General features: G+C 42.8%; 1 long non-coding RNA gene across 1 annotated transcript in view; it reads right to left on the bottom strand.

Annotated features, from left to right (window-relative positions):
* Positions 1–697: 697 nt before the first annotated feature.
* LOC106901652 overlaps positions 698–23,861 on the bottom strand; it is a 41,118-nt gene continuing 17,954 nt past the window's right edge. Inside the window, exon 3 of the long non-coding RNA XR_001414344.1 lies at positions 698–844. This is a non-coding gene — a long non-coding RNA (uncharacterized LOC106901652). The remainder of the gene's footprint in view (positions 845–23,861) is intronic.

Raw genomic sequence — 23,861 nt, forward strand, 5'->3', positions numbered from 1 at the left:
CTTGAAAAACCCAATCATCACCCCAAACCTTATTCCAGCAGGTGCACAATGCACTACTGCAAAATGCTCTACGCAACAGAATCATACAATTGTCTAGGTTGGAAGGGACCTTTAAGATGATCTAGTCCAACCATCAACTTAGCTCTGATAAAAAACCATCACTAAACCATGTCACCAAGCACTATGTCAACCTGACTTCTAAATACCTGTTCCTGTGCACCTCCCCTGCTCGAGTGGGTGAACGTGGCCCACAACACAGGACATCTTAGTTGTCCAGGTATTTTCCCATGCAGCCTTCACATCAGCCCCAGGAGCTGGTCCCTCCAGGTGATCTTTTCCCTGACAAAGCAATTCTCCTTCCTAGGAGCCAGCCTCTCCCTTAGGAAAATCCCATTTCAACAGGACACACCACTTTTCTTCACTAGCCTCAAGCCACCAGCCCTTAGAAATGCAGTTCACCAGGGGTGTACACAGACAGCAGAGCAGGAGAGGAACTGCATTCTGCAAAGGACACAGCAGTGTGACATAAATACCATAACCCAGCACCACAGGTAAAACTCTGAGCTCATCCCAATCCCTATTTACCCAGGAACTTTAATGCATTTCCAAGTGCATTTCTACATGACATTATTTTTATACATTTTAGACAAAAAAAAAAAAAAAATTAAAAAGTCTGATTTGCTTTTTACTCACTCTTAAGGATCTTCTGTTCAGTTTTTTCTGATGAACATGTCACAGCTCTGTCTTGCAGGGGCAGCCTCTGGCTGAGGACAACAGGGATGCCAGCTTCAGCCTGAAGGCTCTCCAGTGCTGAGTGTCCGTACCACGGTCTGGTGCGCTGCTCCTGTGTGGGGGGAAACACATCAGAAATGGAGCGTCAAAGCAGACCGAGGAGCACAGAAATTTAACACCGGTGCTTTCTGCAGCATTTGGCTGCCTGAATACACCTGGGCAAAGCCAGACATTTCCTCCCGAGGTTTTCACAGCCGCTTCCTGTGATAAACAAAACAAAACAAAACGACTCTCCAGTTTGGTTCCCACCAACTTGTCTCTGAAAATGCACAGCAGTCAGAGCTGCACAATTATATGAAAAAGGAAAATGAGACAGAGACCTTTGTATCTTCCCAGAAATCACACAACAAATCAATAAAATCAGGAGCAGGACTTGTTCTGCTTCTCTCTCTAGGACCTTCCCCGTCACACCTCGCCATCACCCCAGCCCAGGTATCCCATTTCAGCCGTGGCACCTACGTGGAAACAAGGGAGTAGATTTTTCTCCTGGTTATGGAAACTTCATAAGCATATTCACTAAGGTTTCCATTCTTGGCTTATGATCCCTCTCCTGTTCTCTTTACACAAATACACCTACTCCTGCTGCTTTTCCAGGTTTATTTGTTGCTGCAACTGTCACTACATCCTTTCTGAAACCAGCGTATCCCCTCTAAACTCCAGACAGACCACCACACTATCAGTGTTCCTGAGTAGATGAGGAGGCTTACACTGCCAAAACAAGCAGGTCGCTTCTATTCCCAGGTCATAAATTCAACCCTGAAGGCACACAGGGGTGGAGGGGCCAGGGGCTCATGGTGGTTTCCTTTTGGAAGGTAAAACAGCAGCTCTGTACATCTGTAGAGAGGCGACTTGCAGAGGCTTCCCCAGGGAGCAGAGGCAGAGCGAGCAGCTGCCACTTTAACGAGGAGGAAACAGACTTTCCTCCTAAAATCCCTGCGGTAGAGGCAAAGGATCTGCCCGAGACTGGGCTACTGGTAAAACAGCACAAGCCATAAAAGTAAACGATGTGCTCAATTATCGCTTCTAAACGGCAACGACCACACTGGGGAGAAAGGTGACTCCTTTCTCTTTCTGCAGCCCACCAACACGGTACAGAAACACAGTTTAACAACAACAGGCTTCCCTGTCCCACCTCTTACTCCCAGCAAAGATAAGAAATATTTCACATGAAAACTGCTAGCAAAAGGGGGGAGTATTACAGAATCATGGAATGGTTTGGATTGGAAGGGACTTTAAAGATCATCCAGTTCCAACCCCCTGCCCTGGGCAGGGACACCTCCCACCAGACCAGGTTGCTCCAAGCCCCATCCAGCCTGGCCTTGAACCCCTCCAGGGATGGGGCAGCCACAGCTTCTCTGGGCAACCTGTTCCAGTGTCTCATCACCCTCGGAGAAAATAATTTCTTCCTAATACCTAGTCTAAATCTCCCCTCTTTCAGTTTAAAACCATTACCCCTTGTCCTATGAATACAAATTCTAGCAAAGGATTATTCCACGCTTGCCCATTTCTTCCATGCTTCAGTATCTGCTTCAGGCTGGTACTGGGAGACAGATTTGTGTAGTAGCAACGTTTCACCTTTCTCACGTACAGGTGAGAGAAAGGCTGCGAAAGAGCATAAAACCCCAACACCGAGCATGTGATTCAGTAAACTCACAAGCTTCCTTTAAAAAGTTAATACCTGTGTAGGGTGGTCTTGTAAATGAACCTTTTTGTTAAACAGAACTGGAGGAGCTGTCATCTCCCTGGTCATCTCCTCCGCTTATGGTTAGAGAGGAGACCAAAGAGCCTGCCTGGGAGCACCGGGCTCCGCAGGCTGGAAATGAACCCTCCGGTCTCACTGCAACGTCCCTGCTTGTCCAATGGTGTCCACAAATGATGGAAGTCACTTGGCCTGCTTGAACTTTTGAGAGCTGCAGACAGAAAACTGCTAAGAATAAATAATCCCTCTTGATCTCTGAAGCAGAAATCATTGCCGAAATGCCAGTTCAGTGACTTCAATTAGTAAATGCTGTTGGAAGACCTCATCGTCCCTCTTTCCTACTAATTAACCTCTCTGCATCATTCAACTGCTCTTCCAGTCCTTTTTTCCTAATGCATTCACATCAGCAGATGTGTTTATGTACAAACAACCTCATCATACAAAAAGGCATCGGAAAACTAACTCCCAATTTGGTCTGCAACTTGACCTTTTGGTAGTGTTTTGCTGACTGTGTTGTCAGTGACCATGTCATTGTCTTGCAAGAGCACCTTTCTGTTTCATTTTAATTAGAAATATCAATTGAAATATAAAGAACCAAATAAATAAACCATCCCTAAACTACAGGTAAACTATTCATAGCCATGTTTGAGATGACGTGCAGAAAGATGTAGTCTGAAGTTAGAACCACAGGAATGGATGCACCTGGCAGCCCCAGGTTGGCTTCACCACCATCGTGATTTTGAGACACTGCAATGGGACTGAAAAGACACAAGTGGCCAGGTAGCTTTGCGTGCTGTGTCATTTTTTAATTATTTTTTACTTTTCCTAACTGAAAAAGTGCCATACAGTACTTGTTCTTTAACATTTGACATGAGATGGGTGGCAGATGCCACCTTCCAGATGCTTGTGCACAGAGGAGATGGCTGAAGGACAGAGGCTATTCACGTGCTGGGGTTCTAGCAGCAGTGCTTCCCACACCACTCATCACATCAAAAGTAGGGACTTCAAAATTCAGGTGGCCTTCCGTTTGGCCAAGCTTCCTCAGTGTCCAGCAAAACTGTAATCCTGAGCTGGTAAGAATCCGCTATGAAGAATCCCAAACTGGAAGTTTGGAAGCAAACCAGCCCTGCTCGGGTTATTAGAGTAAACGAGACGGCCGAGGGACGGTAGAATAATATGATAGCACTTACACTGCAAAAAGAGAATGGCACTGGGAGAAAACCTTGGTTCTCTTTAACAGACTTCTTCTTTCAAAATCCACTTTGAACTTTCTGAAGACAAATAGTTTGAACAATTTGTCTTCAGAAATTTATTTTGTAACTGCTTGCTGGTTTCCATCCTTGCAGGCTGCCAGAAAACAGAGTTCCCCAGAGAAGAAATCAGATTCAGCCTCTCTCTTCCACGCTTACGCATTTCAATTGGCAGCTCCTGGGTTGAATTGCTTTTTATTCGTACTTCATCTTCCACTGTGATAGAATTTTGGACAATGATGCTAAGACTAATTTTCTTACTGTAAGGTACTTCCTTTACAGTTGAATAAACAGTTTGATCTTTATATGTGAGGCAGTTTTCAGCATGGATTTTAAAAAACATCTGAAGAGGCAGAGATATATTCTTGTTTTCTCTCAGGTATTAAGAATAAAACTAATAACTAGAATAAAGAATAAAAATAATAACTAAGATATTAAGAATAAAAGCAAATATTTAAAAAAATAATTTAAAACTTCAAACAAAACCTTAACAGGAAAGGATCTCACTTGTTGTTTTTATGTCTCGCTGGGATGTTCTGTGTCTTCTATCTGTTCTGCTTCCATCTTTTCATGCCTCCATCTCAAAGCCTGTGTCCTGTCAGTCATCTGCACTCAATCTGCTCACTAATACAATACTTTTCCTTCTTTCCTTTGTGTTGGAGCCCCTGAGCTCCTCACAGTCTCCCCTCCACTGCTGAGATTCCAATCGGCGCTTTTTATAGAGCCTCAGTTCAATTTAGTGCATCAAACAAGACATTTTCCTCTTTTATCACTTGATTTGCACATTGCAAAGTACTTCTGAAATGTACAACTAGTTTATAATGCTCCTGTGAGTGGTTGCTGGAGACTCCTGGTGTAAAAGCATGGAATTTGGATGCATGAGTGGAAACACGGTTGGGAACTGTGTGCTCCCAGAGGGCAAAACACCAATTCCCCACCTACTGCCCATGGAAGGCAGTTTGAAAAACAAACAAAAAATGCACAAAAAATTGTAAAGGAGGATAAATTTTAAAGTAACAATAGTCAGCCAGACAAGACAAAAGATACAATGGAATGTTTCCTGGAAGCGTAACATTACATTGTTTCAGTCTCGTGATCATTGCATTTGCCTTCTGAAAACAATCCAGGCCAAACTTCAGTAAATATTTAGAACACATTACTTCATCCTTGTAAACTGTCAGATTTGCTTCATGTGCATGACTCAAGAAACACACAGGTATTTCCCAAATCTGAAAAATGCATAGCAGTCCACTTAGGAGGAGGTATTTTTAATATTTTGTTTTTACAAGGGAAAAGAAGATTTACATTCTCCTGTCTTTGATATCAGCCATGCAAGTCTTCTTTAAAGTTTAATAACACTATTTTTTTCATGTTTTTAAAGCACGCACTAATCAATTAAAAAACAACACTGTAACTGTGATATTTAAGGGACCAAATTCCAATCACTAGAGATCAACAACAAAACTTTATTAACCACAGTAGGGCAAGAATTTGAATTTTAAAAAGCGTGACAAAAACACTAATAGAGCTATCCTCATCTTTGAGCTGCTGCTAAAAGTGTCAAACATTTCACTTGAGACTAAATATTGCACGCATTGGTTGTACACATTTGTATGCTGCATGCACATAGAAAAACATACAAACTAAGCTGTATAAATCCATTTTTTAGCCAAAACGATTACTTTTTATGCATCTTAAATACATTTTAGCAGCATAAATACAAGTTATGATATTGCACAAAAGCAGGATTGTTCCTCTGTAGAGCTATCCATTAAATATGTCCATACACTTACATTCAGTTAATAAAATGCAAAGCATCTATTTCACTACCTTTGAAATATCAATATGTTTAACTCTACCACTCACCTGGTGGACTTGTCAAAGTATTGTAAGTGAAGTTGGAAAATATGAGTTATAAAGTAGAGACCGATACGGCCAGACAATGTTGATACTGATGCTGTAACTCTTACTGAGTTTTTAATCTTCTAAATCCAGGGGACACGTTTGGTTTATATTTAACAAAAGATTCATCAACACAACAGTATCTCAGAAAAATCAGCTAGTCACAGAAAAGTGATCTGCTTTTCCTCAGTATGGAGACTGAATAATGTGGAGGGTCTACTTTTCACAGTCATCATCATAAATCAAATCCTGTGTGGGTAAACTCACCTAAACCCCTTTTGAAACACACTGGGTTCACTCGCTAATGAAACAGAAAATTATAGAAAATTATAAGAAACAGAAAATGAGCAACACTTGCAAAGAAAGGCCAAACAATCTTACTGAGAAGTGAGTTGCAATTAAAGCCTCCCACACACTGGCCAGAAAAAATAGAAAAAAAAAAAATAGATAGCACATAGCGATTCTTTTTTAAGTGAAGGTTGGATTGATGGTACAAATGCTTCCTATAGAAGAGCGGCAAAATAGAGCTGGCACGGTACTTTATAATGTATTTACAGAATAGCACTGAGAAAGGGAAGTGTTTATATCATTAACTAAGTCTCTCCAAGCTCCACATGAAAGCAGAAACAGATGCTCTATTTTCTTTGAGACATTTTTGCAAGTTCAATCCAATGCGCTTGGGGACACGTCCCTCTCTGGGTGTGCACCCCACACAGCTCTGCTCTTACGTGTCACTGAGAGTTTTGGCCAAGAAAAGATGATTTGCCTGTGCAAAACTTGGTATTAAAAACGCTAGACCTTGCTGGGCTGGGTTTAACACGGTGTGTGGGATGGTTAGTGTCAGAAGAGAATTCAATAATACACATTATCAGGGCACAATATACTGAATTTCTTTCAAGATGACTGGACTTGACTCTTTATGTAAAAATGCTGGATTGGGTGACGTTAGCCCTCAGTAAGGGTGCTAAACTGAGAGTACAGGGAAAATCCCCTCTCCCACTGGGACACCAGAGTCTGCCCAAAGAGCCACTGCCACTGCTCATACCTGCTTTCATGCAGCAACAGCCAGAGGGGGGGGAGATGGTGATTTGGTCCCTTTGTTCATTCAGTTCTTAATCTCTCTGTTGAGACTGACAACGGGGGAGACCATTAGTGTCAGCTCTGCTGGGACCTTCTGTTATTAAGGCTACTTAAGCTTTTCCAAGTAAATTGCATGTGTCAAACTAACATCACACAGCGATGAGCAAAAAAGCCATTAGGCAACTGCTCTCCCTTTCTATTGATCCACCCAGGAGCAAGGGGGAAGGGAAAAGACACAACCCTGGAGACTGTGGCTGATTCTTTGCAGTTCCCTGTTCCTCCCAGTCATTATATTCCTATTTTACACTATTTACAGGCAATGTATTAGCCATGCCCTCAAATTCTTTCACTTAACGGGAGGTTCATGACTGAGCATGTATGTCCCTCTCAAAGCCTTGCAAGAGTCACCATGCTGGAAACACCTCGCCTTACTTAAACCTTACAGGAGATTTGGTTTAGACTTTAGTTTAATTCCCTTCTACAGTCAATGAAGAAAGAGAAATGGCTGTAATGCAGTCACAAGGATAAGTGTCCCAGACTCTTTCTGCCCTGGCCTCTGAGCACAAAGGGAGCTCACCTCTCATTTTCACACACCTCTACTCAGATGGTGTCAACCCCATACATAACAACCAACTGGCCACCCGGTAAAGAAAGTACTTGGCTACATCAAGGCTTCCATCTTCTTACAGAAAGAGACAGAAACTGTTTGTAGACTGTCTTCTGAACTGTAATTATAGCCCTGAGCTCTCATCTGAGGGCTACGGGATTCTCAGCACCTTTTAACCACTGGTCATCTATCTGCCATTCAGCATTTTTAAGCAGCAAAGGCATTCCTTGTGCCACTTAGAGTATGCCTAATCTTACACATGCAGAACCTTAAGCAGAAAATAAGAATGATTCTTGACCCTATTAAGTCACAGGGAATTTGCTGTTAACTTTGATGGGGTTTGGATTTCACTCCAGCTCCTGACACCCACAGAGCTGTAGGCTTGTTATTGTTTGTATTTGCAAATGGATTTAAATCTTTAGGATATTTTTTGGATCTCAGAATATATGAACTTTGTTGTATCTCAGAACATTTAACCTGTGGATCTTCTCCATCTATAACACAGCACACTGAGGAATTCTTTCTGCTGGATGTAATGTCTGCTGTTTAAAATCCACACGTGTTCTTTGAAGCAAACAGGATTGCCAGCCTGCGAAACAACTCCAAAAGATGAATTTTAAAAAGGGGAGTTCTTCTCAATTCAAATGTGTGTTCAACTGAATTATGGCATTTCTCCATTCTGTTTTCCTTCCCTCCTTTTTGCTAGTTTCTTTACGACTTTTCAGAAGGAAAGCAAATGAGTAAAGGGAGAAATACAAGAGGGGAAGTTTAAGCACATAGAAGTTAGTCAATTCAAAGTTACAGCTGCCAAAGGAATGTTGAGTCAACGAAATGCACAGTCACTGTAAGGCACACATCAAAACCAAATACTGTAATTGTCTACAATGCACAGACACCAGAGAACTGTTACAGTTCTTGAAGGAAAACACACCCTTATATTTATGAACTTGCTGGCTTAGTTCATTCTTCTCCGTTTAAATTCTTCATGATGAATGTAACCAGCTGCGTCACTGCTTCGTTAAGTACCTTGACATTTTAGCTAGATATTTCAAAGAGATTTATGCCCCTCCATCCAAAAGGGGCAAAAGGAGAGGCAAAGATGAACAAAGGGCTGTGGAGCAGTACGACCGTGGGAATGAGGTGCCCTCCACGTGAAAACAGAAGAGCTCTTTAGATAACAACAGAATGGCTGGCATACAAAATGTCACGTATTCAGCTTCCTCTAAAATATGGGGAGTTTTAGGAGCACCATGTATAGGAATTAATTCAAACAAATGAACAAGTTGTCAAATCTCCTCCCTAGACTATGTCCTGCAACTGAAGAATCTGATGTCCACCCTCAGCACCATACTGGAACCCAAACCATCACCCTGCGGGACAGGGGAAGCACATCCACAGGTATCCCAGCCCAATCCTCTTTCCTGACTGCAGAACATGCTTATGGAGACAGAAGGCAATTCAGACTAAGTTATTTTTTTGGAGATTTTGAACGTCCCTCTGGAGGAAACACCTCTCTTTCCAAGGAGTTCAAGGGAGACAGATTGGCTTAACCATCGGTGTCCAAATTTGAGTAGCCTGATGTGCTGGGAATAAAATGGAAAGAAAGTTCAAAACCAGGTAACAAAACTGCATAGCTACAACTGGGATATCTGCAAAACAAACCCCAAAACATCCCAAGGATTTTCTGCTTTATTTGTTCTCTTGAGAGTAACCAATAAGCACACTATTTTGAGGTTAGCCCATCAGATCTTGCTAAAAAGAATACATGTGATGGTGAAGATAGTGAGTAAAAAGGTTTGTTTTTTAAAACAATATTGTCATCAGCTTCAATAAAAACACCAGAAGCATGAAAGAAAAAAAAAAAGAAGTCAGGAGCTGAAAAAAACCACTCACAAAAAAAAAAACGTATGTGACTTTTAAGTTCTTTTGTAAGTTTTTACACACACTGATTACAAGGTCTTATTAATTGTGTATGCTCTGAACATGTATTGCTGTAGTATAGTCAACAGTCACTGTTTTCGTTAAGTCATTTGTACACATGAAAGAAAACAAGGAAACCTATACCACCATTTGACATGAAGGTCTCCAACCACAAAATTTGTCAAAGGTTTTACTCTTAAAAAAAGCTTAAGGAAGCCTCAAGGAGATATTGACTGATTCCCGGACCCTTTCATGTGCAATTTCCCCTTCACATACTGACAATGATCAGGCCTCTATTGGCTTAGATGGTGTAACAGATAGTGATAGATACATCTTTGTGCAGAATGAAAGAGGGAAATTAAGTAGCTCTGCAGTTCTTTGTAAGACTTTTCAATTTACTGATAACAATCAAAATAAGGGCAATGACTTTAGATGGATACCAAAAATAGAGCACAGAAAAAAAATACGTGGATTAAAGAAGCCAAGTACTGGGAAGCACCTTAATTCTCTCCCATCTACTCAGGTCTTAAGGTTTTCCGATTGCTGCACGGTCATGTAGTAGAATCATAGAATTGTCAAGGTTGGAAGGGACCTTTAAGATCATCTGGTCCAACCATCAACCTAACTCTGATAAAACCCATCACTAAACCATGGCACTAAGCACTATGTCAACCCATCTTTTACATACCTCCAGGGATGGTGCCTCAACCACTTCCCTGGGCAGCCCCTTCCAAGGCTTAATAACCCTTTACGTGTAAAAACGTTTCCTAATCTCCAATCTGAACCTCCCCTGGTGTAACTTGAGGCCATTTCCTCTTGTCCTATGGCTTGTGACTTGGGAGAAGAGACCAATCTCCCCTGGCTACACCCTCCTTTCAGGGAGTTGCAGAGAGCGAGAAGGTCTCCCCTCAGCCTCCTTTTCTCCAGGCTGAACACCCCCAGCTCCCTCAGCCTCATAAGACTTGTTCTCCAGTAAGTGAGTCTCCATAAGACTTAATCTCTAGTAGTGGCTGGACTGGAGTTTTGGCACTTAGCTGCAGGAGTGAAAAAAACCATAAATGGCTTTTTTCTCTCTGATAGCTCACTGAATATTTGTTTTGGGTTTTGGTGTGTTTGGGAGAGTTGATTTTTTGTTTTTGACTGTAGGTACCCCACTGTATGTCACAGTACACTTTGAAGAAACCCAGTGCCAGCTCCATCTTGTCGCATGGTCTTAGAAACACAGGACTAACTAATAAGGTTTTGAAACCTTTCACGTAAAACCTACAGATTAACTTTTGACACACTCAACAAATAAAATTCTTATTAAATGGAGCACATACATACTTCTAACATCTGATATGAAGCAGTTAAAGGAACAACATTTATTAAATGAACATTTCCAAATTAATTAAAAGACCTTCAAAAGAATAAAGACCAAAAACAGGAGCAGAAAGAATTTGTCAAATGAAGCCGCACATTGCATAGCAAACACCTGCACCATCACCACAGTTAGACACCTGCAAACTCCAAAGCCAAGGTCCAACCAAGGCAGAAGAAAGCAGAGACCACAGTGAAGGTATCACGTTCTCTACTAATCACCTCCTATGGAGCGAGGTCTCTTTTTAACACCTGGGATGTTTCACTTCTTACTACCTTCCACTTGGTTTCCAAACAGGCCCACGATGCCTTACTCCCCACTCTGCAAACAGGCGAGGGGAGGGGGAGAAGGCACCCTCTGTGCAGGATCAGAGAAGATTATATTTAGCCCACTTTCATCCTGTTCTCAGTAATTTGGGGAACAAAGAGCTCCAGCTCCACTGGGGGTGGGGAAGAAGAGCACATCTCCTGGTGTGCCTGATCCTGCTGTAACTAAACCAACTAATCCCCTTCTGAGCTACTGGAGTCCTCCAAAGCAATTATTTTAGAAGATGGGCAAAGACATCAGCCAGTCTGTATTATCCATATCCAGACATATCCATAAGGCTCTTGGATAAACCCTCAGATGTTGCTGTTACACCCTCACTGATAGCCACCTAATGCACAGGGTCACCCCTCAGGGGGTGAGGACCCCCAAAATCCATGGGGTTGTGTGTGGGTTTGGACATCCCCAGTGGCAAGAGGCAGCAGTCCCCGGCTGCGTCAGGCAGTCGGCACATGGAGCCAGCACTCGGCACAAACAGTGACAGAAGGAAAATTATAGGGAAACATCACAAAAATAATGAGCTTTAGAGGTTCCTGATAAACCTACAGCATCTTAGGAGCTGCAGAGGCAAGAGACATACACTGCTCTGCTCCTCAAAGCCTTCAAATGGGCCAGGCTTTTACAGCAGACAAGAAATTTGGTTATAACCACTATCCACCAAGCCCTAGCGTCACCAAGACAGAGTGCAGGAGCACAAAGACAAAGTTCAGCCCTCAACTTAAATTCTGTTTTCAAACTTCAGTCCCTTCGTCTAACATAAAATCATACGGAAAGGGAGCAAACAACTCAGCTGCCAAAAGCTTGCCTAATTAGCGGGAATTTGTTTGCTTCACATTTCTTGAATTCCTTTCTCTTCGCAAGACAATTGACTAAGAAATACTCCTTTCCTCAAAAAAGCACCCAAGCAGAATAAATAGAGCAACTAATATAAACTGGCAGCTGTAAATTAATCTATATAGTAGGCAGCCCGGAAGGCTTTGTTCATCCCGACGGCTTTGCTGGCTACGAACCAGAGGAAACAAAAACAACCCCAAATATTCATTCACATCCGCAAACTCTTCATTAAACAGCAGTGCTAATACTTAATCTCCCCAGATGCTGGGCTGAAACGAGCATCGCAGTCTCAGCACACCCAAGTGTTGTGCCAAACAAGAACCATTATCACCCTGGCACAATCCTCTGACAAACAAGCAGGCGTGCACGGGGGTGTGTGTGCACGAGCGAGCGAGTCACGTTCTTCAATTGCCACCAAAGTGCCTTCCGAGGCTCTCGTGCTTTTTAAACTGGTATCATTTGGGGCTGTTACACACAGATGACAGACTAAGTTCATGTCCTGTTTCTCCTCTGTGGACTTCTGTGCCCCCACTTCCCACTCGTGAACTCTTAATGCAGAATTTTGAGTGATCACGCCTATTTTCGTCATGTTTATTTTTATGTGCTTGTTAATTTAAATGGAAGCAAATGTAAAGAAAAAGGAGTGAGTTTGCACACTAAAACACCCTAATTTATAACCTCTTTGGTAAAGAGAAAAAAAATACAGCTGTTCTACAATAGCACTATGTTATTGACTGCTTTTTTGTCAAGCCTATCTCAAGCAAGCTATTACATCTTAATCACTCTGACAACTATAGAAAAATGTTTATCAAACATTTAAATACATATAAACATTTAATACTTATCGAAACCTCTGATGAATAGCTTGATAAGTATTTCTTTAACACTGAGCTGGGAATGAGAACGAAAACAAAGGCGGCTGATTCTAAATGTTTATTATATTCAGGTGATGATATTTGCTTCTCAAACACATTACCAACACAAAAAGGTATTGTTATATTTAACACAAATGCTCCTCCTCCATTCTTCAATGGAAAAGACAATGTCACTAAACGAAATCTTTTTTAACCTCTCTCTTGATTTATGGTGTCATATGGAGAAAAAAAAAATCATTATATATAGCTGCTTAGATTACATACTGCAGTATGCAAATATCATGGGGAAAAACAATCAAAATAAATCACAGTCCTCTCCTTCAGTGCTATTTAAATGTATTTCATCCAGGAAAGTAGCCTCTAGCTGATCACTTGCAGCAGCATCAGTAATGATGAGTGTGTGACAGCTCATTTGCCAGAGCTGCAAGGAGGAAGCTCATCCTGTGCTGGAGACGTACATCCATGAACAAAGTGAAGAGGTGCTTCTGGAAATATCCTCTTTATGAGGCCTGACTTTTGGTTTCTTGATCCATAGCACCACGGCCAAAGACAGCTGCCAGTTTCAGGTACCCACAGAACTTAATGCATTAAAAAAAATTAATACTGAAGTGGATTTATTAACCAGGACAGTTCAGACAGCAGTAGAATAAATTTCTCAGGGAGGTGCTGGAATGATATAAACTTTATTACACTAGAACATTAAAAACAGAAGTAAAACCAACTGAAAGATAAAGGAAGGCACTTAAGGCCATTGCCACCTTATGATCTGGGGTGAATCCAGTACATTTTGGAGGCAGTACACTGCCAAGGCAGTGGACAGACAAGGATCTTTCATTAAGAAAGCACTCACAGCACCTGTTCTTCAAATACATTTGCCCCCATTCGTGTTCTTCATTTCACCTGAACTGACCTTGAACCAGAGTATTATTTTTGGTCCTTACTTCTGTCAGAGGCTTGATTCACAAAAGCACAAGACCATCAAGGTTGAGCAGGAAAGAAATAGACACCAGCAGCGAGCAGAGTGCTTTGCTTACACCCAAAATAATAAATTAAATAGCAGCAGCCTCCCAACCACATTACGTAGGAGTCTCAACAGTTAAGTCCCTGACAGCTATACAGATGCATAGGGTACATGTAAACCTGTATTTCTATGTTGCCTAAGAATACTTTGGTTTACATTTCTCTCAATTAGTTTTTTTTTTTGTGCATGGACATTTATTTAGTGCTTACAGAAGGAAAATTCTGCCCCTTTCCCACCAGCCTTACTCCTTTGCTGACAGCTCTCTCCTTCCTGTTGCTTTCTAGCTGCCTAGAGCTAGAAAGTTTTTCCCAATTCACTGCCACCCCAGTGTAACATTCAAATCTTTCCTAAAGTTGAATTTGCTCTGAAAGAAGCATAAATATATTTATATGTTTTTATTCACATTCCTTTTTACACTCTACATTATGGTTTATAAGCCTCTAGGGAGGTTTAGATTGGGTATTAGGAAAAATTTCTACACCAAAAGGGTTATCAAACTTTGGAACAGAGTGCCCAGGGAAGTGGTGGAATTGTCATCCCTGGAAGTATTCAAACGATGGGTAGACGTGGTGCTTAGTGACATGGTTTAGTAAGGATTTTGTCAATGTTAGGTTGATGGTAGGACTCAGTGATCTTAAAGGTCCTTTCCAATCTAGACAATTTTATGACCCTAAGGTGAGTTTTCTCTTCTTCTGTCACACCACCTACCACACTGGACCTGTTAACCCTGTTCCCTGTACCTTTGGCACAAACCCCTAAAAGCCAAGTTCTAGCCAGGTCCAAACCCTGCAGCCCCAAATTCCAGCAGCTTTGCCCCCTCTGCCCTGGGATAAGGCAAGCCCTGGCCACACTGGTCTCACCACCAACACAGCACATAACCATCTCCCCATCGCAGAAGGAGGCTTCTGCTCCCCATCAAACCCCCTTCAGCAACAGCCACACCTGAGATGTCTCTCCTCTGAGCTACTCCCACCTCTCTTTGCATCAGCAAATCCATCCACGCTGCCCCTGCACAGGATCAGCAAGTGACCAAGGAGCTTGTTGGCTTGGGCTTTGCATCGCACCTCTCGGGCTTGTGCTGCCATCCTGACTGAAGGGAACTGCAAACAAGCCCCAAATGCCAGCCCTGGTGTGGCCACAGGCAGCTCAGCTGGGAAAGGAGAGCAGAACTACACTCATCAAACCCTGACCCCAGATGAACTCCTGCATATTTTCCCTCCCTCTGTGCCTGGAAGGACTACATCGTTAAACAGCGGAGAAAACCCTGGGTATAAGTGCTAAGAGGGTTACAGCAAACTATCAACACGCCTATTCCTAACTCAGTAAATTGTGCAATTCATTACGGGAAGGATTACATCCCCAGGGCACTGTGCTCTGCCCAAAACACACCCACACACCCCTCCGTGCAGTTCCTCAAACCTCAGCACATAAATATTCTGCCTGCTGACACTGGGCTAACGGGAACGCTCGGTAGCTCAGAGGAACAAAACCATTTCCAAACCATGACATCACTTCACCAAAGCACAAACACACAACAAAATTGTACAGGAACAGGAACTGTGCTCAGTTCTACGTGTGTGTGTGTGTGTACACACACGCACGTGTGCATATACCTTGCACTGCCATAGGTCAGAGGCTTCTAAGAGCACCTGCTGGAGGCAAATGCACCCCCTGCTTAATCTCCTCTCCTGGGAAAATAGCTCATTTTACCAGCTGAATGCGTGCTGTATATTTTCTTTATCTCTGTGTATCATTAGGCATTCTTTTCTCCGTGTCATGAATGAATTGGGGAAGAGTCACTGATTCCTAATGAGGAAGAGCAGAAAGGCAGGGTGACAATAAAGGGAGCCTGCATTAATCAAACGTCCAGCCCAGACAGCAATAGCAAGGCCTTAATCTCTGTCTGAGAGAAGTGTCAGTTAAAGCTTTCACTCAAGAGAGAAAGAAAGATTTCACATGGCAGGTGCTGCACTTGCTGTAGAAGTGAAAAACTCCATTATCCCAGAGGTCTGGGGAGTATTAGAAGAGGAGGGAAAAGAAGAAAGGAAACAACGACCACAGCAGCCGCAACGCAGAGGGAAGCGAGAAGAAACGGGATTTCTTGCTAAATTCTCACATTATTATGCATTAATGAATTTAAAGAGCCCAAACCACATGACGGGCCAATGCACTTGATTCCTCACCTGTAAGCAACTCAGAAGAGGCCAGGTTTTGTTTGGTGCTGCTCCCTGCGTGACCAGCAGGACCCACGCAGGACAGAGATGGGGCATCTAAAACACACACCTGCAGCTCAGCCTTCGCCTCCCTGGTGCTGGGATCCTGCTCCCATCTCTTCCCTAAAGGACATTCCTGTCTCTTGGCTCAGGCACCACAGGTCTCTTCTTCACCCATCCAAAATCACGTTGGCACTGCAGGTGCAAAAACTCTTCTCTGTGCTGCTCGTGTTGTCTGGAAGAGCCTTTGTGCACCTCCCTGCCCCATCAACTTTCCAACTCGTTTCAAAGTCCAAGAGAAAAATGTGTCTTTCCTTTCTTGCCTGGGCTTCTGAACTTCCCTCTGTGCTATCAGTTTTATCTGTAAGGGTATTACTGAAGTCAGTGAAATGTTCTGACATAAAAATAATGTGGAAGGCTCTTAAAAATGACCTGCTGCAGAAAAGCTACTCTGTATCTCTGTAATATCAAAATCCATATTTAGATGAGGAGAGGGAAAGCTCCTGTTTATTACTTATGTTAGATGTTTGGGTCTTGCTTTTGGCATTCTCTTGAGATGCCTCATGAATGACTGGAAAGGCCATATCAGAGTAATAAGCATCACTGCAGAAGAGCCAAAGGAAAGGAAAAAATCCTTCCTGTTGTTTTGTTTGGTTTTGGGTAATGCTCAGAAAGACACATCACTTTGGTACCATTGCCAAAGTACTTCCTGCATCATCCCAGTTTGCAGCCTCGAGCTGGGTAAACTCCTATCCCAACCACACTGGTCCTCCACAGAGACCTCCAAGGCAGTCAGAGAAGACTTCAGTGTTTGAAACACTGCTATGGTGAAAAGCAAAGCACTCAGGAGGAACAGTAGAGCTTTTCAGGCTCTCTGCATGCATCTCTGAAATAAACAAATATATAGGTTTTGTCCTTCCTTCTCTCCTTCACAGATGAACTCTAAGCAAATAAAGTGGTGTGATTCCTAGATCTGGTGAGCACTTTGCAGAGCCTAACCTCCCCAGTCATCCACTAGTTTGTAAAAACACAAAAGCAACACTGACATTTACTTCCCAAGAGTTAATCTCTAAAACCCATACAAATGTACAGCTCAATGTACTCCTCAGCTCAAAGCACCGTGACTCCAGTGTGTTCACCCAGCTGTCCTGAACCTGTATCCCCCATCTTGTATTTCTCTCCTTCCACTGTTCTACTGGAATCTGTCATCCTTCTTTCATCACCCTTCCCTAAAAGCAGCCACTGTTTTCATTTAAAGTATAAAGAATGCTTCTTAGCCATTTCAGATAAAACTTTTATCGGTCATGACTGATAAATCAATAAAGCACAAAGTTCCACATTTAGATAGGCATAATCAACTCTACAAATGCAAAACCAGGAACAAACTGACTAAGCAGCAGTACTGGAGGAAAGCACCTGTTAGACACAGTGTATCAAAACCTAAATGCAAATAAAGAATATCATGCTGAAGGCTAAAAACCACCTCTCAGGCTGGGAGATGTTAGCAGTGGCTAGAGAACGGTGGATTTTTATAGGCAAAGGAAAAAAAAAATGCAGAGCCTCATTTGTGTGAATAAGATATGCCAGTGTCACTGAGACTGTGATTTAAAACCAACTTAATTAAAACGATGCAAAACAAAGTAATGATGTTGCAAGTAACCCACGTTTAATTCATTTAGCATGGTTTGATAAACAAACGTTCATCTTCTTTTCTTATCCAAGTTACTTCTGTTCCCCTAGATCTCCCCACCTCAACAAAGCACGAAGTATGAACACCCATAGGCATATTTGTCATTTAAATCATTTTGCATGTGACCACTAGACACTATTGCATTATGGTAAACCTCACCAGTGAATTTTCTCTCTGTGAGAAGTAACTTCTACATCGTCCCATTTTTGCTAAACAAATTACTTTAAAAATGCGCATGAAAAGCTGAGCTTTTGCAGGGGAGTGAAGACAAACAGTCCCAGGCACACACCAAACCTCTCCTGTGTCCACTCCAAACTAGCACAGGTATCAGCACCTTCTACAGAGCTAAACACCTTCTGCATTTTGGAGAGAAATTTTGACCATCTTTACATGAGAAAACTTTAATTAAGTTATATTCTCCAGGATCCTCGTATTGACCGATCACCAGGAATCAGGACACATGTTCGAGGAAAATGGCATATTGAAAAAATAATTTAATAAATTAAGGGCAGCACAAAAATTGCCAATTTGCTTTTTGAAGTTTTATTAAGGATACATTATCAAATTGTCCTTGTGGCAAAGATTTCTGCTGGCCAAAAGGCACCTCCAATTTCTCCAAGCTTCAGCTGCTTATTTTCAGGAAGAAAGGAACACTGTGTGAATGTCCTGAAAATTGGCTTCGTTGGCTCAGTCTTCTGCTTTGAATGGAGCAGAGGTTCACAGGCAACGCAATATCAGAAATGAGTAATACTCCTCAAACCAACATAGCCTCTATTTTTACACTGTCCTCCGTTCTTCTGCCAGATGCTTCCCTTCGTTCCCTTCATCTCCTTAATGAAGCTCAGCTCTTTAGGCCCCGGTGCTTTGATTTTAGCAAATGACATCAGATACTTTACAAAAATACATTATCATTATTATTAAGAAGATGACTGACTGCCTCAAATTAAGAAAAAAAAAGGTAACATTTAGTTTATCTGTCCAAAGGGATACTCAGCAGTGCCAACAGCCCAGCCTCCAGAGGCTGAAACCAGCCACGAATCTCCAGCCAGCAAACCCACCACCTCAACTAAATACCTACTGCAGATACGATCATACACATGGAAGTGTCCACGACACTTTGTCCCCATTTGGGAGGTCATTTTTTTTTTTGCACTGGCAAAGAAATGGCGATGTAATACGGATGATCTAACTGTCCACTGGTCTGGATGTTTATCTGGGGTGTGGGGACACTTTCATCATCCCAGGACCCCGCTGAGCCTCATAAATCTCAGTCTGTCATTTTACTCACTGATAATGAAATGGTATTGTAAGGCACCCTGAAACCTCTCATTTTGTTTTTATCCTCCCATCACACACAATGAATTTATATTGCTAACTTGCATGACCTTATCATACACCCTGTTATGTGATTAATTTTTAATTGAAACACTGAAGAACTAATATAAAAATTAAGCAATATAAAGTTTCAAACTTGTATTTATTACTACTTGCAAAGGAGCAATTAATCGATCTTGAGGAAACCCGAAAAGGGTTGAAGGTCTCATTTGGGTGTTTTCTGGCATAGCAAGGACTGCTGTGTTAAAAGCAGAGCACAGCAGTCACAAAAAGTTGTGAAACTCTGGGTAGAAAAGGAGTTATGGAGCCAATGCAACCTCCATAAGGAATCCTCCCAAGACAAAATGTCTCCTTAGAGAAGATGGTACCACCACTTTGAAACAAGAAGCAAGAGTCAAGGCTGGAAGTAACCCAAGAGTCCCTCCCCATCTCTCCTGTAGCACCCTTTAGGTACTGGAAGGCTGCTATAAGGTCTCCCCAGAGCCTTCTCTTCTCCAGGCTGAACAACCCTAATTCTCTCAGCCTGTCCTCATAGGAGAGGTATTTCTTCTCTGGTTATCTTCTCTGGAATAGGGTAACAGAGTATTTTTCTTTACCAGGCAAGATGGGATTTCATATTAGCTGTTTTTACTGACAAGTGAGATTATAAAGACAAGTTAAGCTCCTTGTATACAAAACCGATGGTAAGAGGAAAGAGGTCAGGTCCTGTGTGTGGTGTGAAGCAGAACATTAGTAGAGCTTTAGCTGGTCTGTTCAGTGTTAGTTTGTCTGCTTTACTTTTATTAAACTGTGAACTAGCTAGCAACTTTGACTAGCGGTAAATACTTTGACCCAGCACATACATAAAAATAGACCCAGCCCTAGGGAACAGGTTTACTCCCAAGGAAATCAGGGAAAAAAAAAAAAAAAATCTTACATACAGGTTTGGGTTGATCTAATTCAGCTGCAGCACAAACTGGGGCCAAACTCGCTGCTAAGATCCTTGTGTGAAGATGCCAGGAGGGGTAGCTGGCAGGTATTACACAGGCCAGAATAAAAAGGAGGCTGTTAATGCAGAGCTGGACGAGAGGTTTCATTGCAGGCAGTGACCCTCCTTCCTCGCACGCCTTCCGCTGCCCGGCAGAATGACTGTGCAGGATGAAGCACTAGCAGGATGCTGGAGCAAAAGCTGTGGAAGAGAGTAATGCCTTTCTGATCCACCAACTAAATACAGATGGATGTTCAGCAGTTTGTTTTCAAGAGGTATCTTTGTTTAAATAGCTCATGACATTTATTCTGCAGTGTGTGAGGATTTAGTTCTTGTCAGGTTATTTAAAGCACTTTTCTAATGTCCAAAGCGTGCAGCTTCCACAGATCTCCAGAGGTCCCTTCCAAACTCAACTAACCTGTGATATGAATGAGGCTGGAGAACATTAAGAAGCATATGTACTGGTAGAATAGGAAAAAAACATTGTCGCCTTAAAATAAATTAATTTGTACAATGACTGGAGCAAGACTTCAGTTCCAAGGCTTGCTGCATGTCATCTACTTGCCAGAAAAAATACAAGATAATAATGGCCCAAAGGATGGTTTCATATGGGAATACAGTCACATTCAAATGGCTGAATTCTCCTTCAGCAAGGGAATATTTGCAATAAGCCTTTTAAAAATATCTATATACAATTGGATAGAAGAAAAAAACCCACAAATGCATTTCTCTGAGAGAATGGTAGGCTGCTACTGATGTTAACTCATTTTGAAAAAGCTTTCCAAATCCTGAATGCCTTAATGGCTCAACTGTCCAAGACAACCACTGCCAGTGTCTTATTTTAATCATATTGTTGGGAGAGAAGCTCCAAAATGAAACTAATCTTTAAAGACAGGAGAATTAAGCTACCTTTCCCTTTAGGCTATGCATGTTCTCTTTGTCACAGGCTTTTACTGTGCATTAGAATGCACTTTACTTCCAAAGAACTCCACGTGTTTCACGAGCTACATTTTCAAAAATGAAGAAAACATGTTCTGGTTATTGAACTTGTCCAGGAAATGATGAATGTGTCTTCCAAGAAGCATTTAGGAAACAACAATTGGATCAGTCCTGCCTTATTTGTCTGCCCGCCAGAAAAGACAACACTGTGATCGGTGCAGGCTCACTTGGGAGTGAAACAGGTAAAAGAGAAACAGCAGGAACATCTACATCAGATGACGTGACCAGCAACCTAAAAGTACATTCTGTAGTAAAACCTCAGCTTCTTCCTTCCTGAGAGGCCAGAGATGAAACAACCTCAATGCTTTTTTTATGACAACAGATCTGCCCGTACTTCCCTCATGAAAAAATATGGTCTGAAATTGGATCTTTTGGAGATTCTGCACAGGATTTCACATCCATTTGGTTTTCCAGCTGAGAGGTTTCCACATGCTGTGAGACCCACCTCCACGTTCATGTCATTCCTCCTTGGGAGGTTAAGAGACCTACCTCACCCCACCATCCACATCCACTTGCAGCCCCTGGGAAGGCCTGTGGCTGCAAAGAGGGTACCACACAACAAGGCATCTCCAACCCACCTTCCCTTCCTGGGGGGGCACTGAGCAAGACAGAAGCCATTCTTACATCTACAGATCTCCCTGGAACCGAAAACGCCAAACACCTTGTCATGACTGCTCCACCAGCTCTTCCGCAACGCTATTGTATTACATGTTGAGTATCATACAATAAAGAGCCCTCTGTCTTCATTAAATGGATGAGGAAGTGGCACAGAGGGGTTAGGGAGAGGAGGGCAGCGATGAGAGAGCAGGGAAGCCTGAAAAACGTGTTCAGACCTGGACATTAGTCCTGCAGATCCGCAGTAATGACACCAGGCAGCAGCCTAATCTTTAAAAAAAACCAACCAAATAAAGAAAAAGCTAAAAAACCAAACCAAACCTAAACCTTTAAATCGGGCAGAAAATTCCTCCCCTCCTCGCTATTCTGCAGGAAGGGCAATACACAGCTGTAACTTTTCTTGGGCAGGCATACACCTCAATTTTCACAATATTCAGTATTTTCTGACTTGAAGCTTTATTTTCTATGATCCCATAACAAAACAGGGCAAGGGCTGAAGAGAACTAAAGATCCCAGCTCCTCCATCTTTCCTTAAGAACAGAGATTCACTTTTACACTAATGTTATTTATTTGATTAAGACTGAAGGAGTCCCTTTGCTGGGAGGGGGAGATTGTCATCTCCTGGTAGAAAAGGGTATCTCAGCACACCTGCACGTGTCTACAGGTCTGTTTTCAGCAATGATCTGCCATCTGCCTCCTAAGAGGCCAATGCTGCACTCCCCAGATAGAACATTTTAGAAGGGAATGAATATTTTTGAAGGGAATGAATAACCTGTCACAATCCAGCATTGCTTCTTTTGCTCACTTGAGAGAATTCATGACTACATCTATTTTTCTATCTCACAACACGTGGAAACCTCTCAGCTGGAAAACCAAATGGATGTGAAATCCTGTGCAGAATCTCCAAAAGATCCAATTTCAGACCACGGGCAGATCTGTTGTCATAAAAAATGTAATCTCAGCTTTTGCAGGGCAGAGGACAAAACTAGTCATGGAAAGCACTCTGAAAAGAGGATCATGCTTGTCTTCTCCACATATCAGTCTGCAAGGTTTCACACAGAAAACCATCGGGGTAGAAATCAGGAGCTTCTCACCATATCTGCTACTCACCCATCCATGGGGTGAACCAGGCAGACCTACACCACCCTGCATAGGGCAGGAGGAGGGCTCTTCAGAGGGACTACATTCCTGGGATGCCCTGTCACAACAAAGCCATCAGGGAGGGCAGAGAGTGGATCTGATGCTCTCAATCTGCAGGGAGAAGGGAAGGGGGTGTCAGTGGACCTCTGCATCAGGTGCAGCTGGTGGCACAGGCTACCAGGATGCTACCCTCATAGAATGGGTTGGGTTGAAAGGGACCTCAAAGATCATCAAGTTCCAATCCCCTGCCACGGGCAGGGACACCTCCCACTAGAGCAGGTTGCTCAAAGCCCCATCCAGCCTGGCCTTGTCTCAAGGGTGGGGGGAGAAGAGGCTGCCTTGCATTTGAATCCCTTTGCACTCACTTCTAGTTTCTGTCTTGCCGGGGGGAAGGAGGAAAAAGGAAGGAGGTTCCATGTAGCTACAGACCTTGCTATGCTCCCCAACAAGCCCCGTGCCAGGGTGGGTTCCCCCAAGCACTGGGAAGATTTAAATGATGGCCACTGCACTATGAGGTCTCCCCTCAGATCCAAAAGGACGCTGGCTGCTGCAACTGTTCAGAAGGACAAGCAGCACAGCCGGGCAGGCAGCCTTCCCAGCCAAACCCCTCCTCCCTTACAAAGAAGTCAAGCACAGAACTTGGATGCAGCATAGAAAGCAGCAGCCTAATTCCCGAGTTAGACATTTTGTCCAGAAGATTTTTTATACAAAATAAGGATTAGGAGTCTTCTAAAAAACTCTCCCAGATGAGAGCGACTGCCAAGCCGACGTGCCAGCAGCCACCACAGAAAGCTGGATGCAATCTGTGGAGACAGGGCAGCTCCCGGGAAGCTAGAGACCAGTGGCAATGTGAGAGGATGCTGCAGCCTTTGCTGCAATGGAGCTGCCCACTTCAACTTGGAGAGAAGGAAACATCACCCACGGACACAATACGGGCTCCTGCAATAACTGAAGAGGCAAAAGTACTGAATGGTTACAAGGCACCTCGCTCTCGAGGTGAATGGATTCATTCTGAAGATGTTTGCGTGACACCCTGTCATACCTAATGAAGAACTAAGGTTTAAAGACAAGTTTATGAGACTCAATTCTCAATTATGAGCAACTCTCAATTATGAGACTTGCTAATTGCAAGCTTTCCCAAGCAAGGACTCCTAAACCTGGCAAACTCCAGGCAGCTCCTTCATACAGTTCTTCCACTGCATCAACTGCCCCTTCTTGAAGTGACAGCTCACACCTCC

The sequence above is a fragment of the Calidris pugnax genome, unplaced genomic scaffold (assembly GCF_001431845.1).
Source record: "Calidris pugnax isolate Ruff unplaced genomic scaffold, ASM143184v1 scaffold219, whole genome shotgun sequence".
Lineage (NCBI taxonomy): Eukaryota > Metazoa > Chordata > Aves > Charadriiformes > Scolopacidae > Calidris > Calidris pugnax.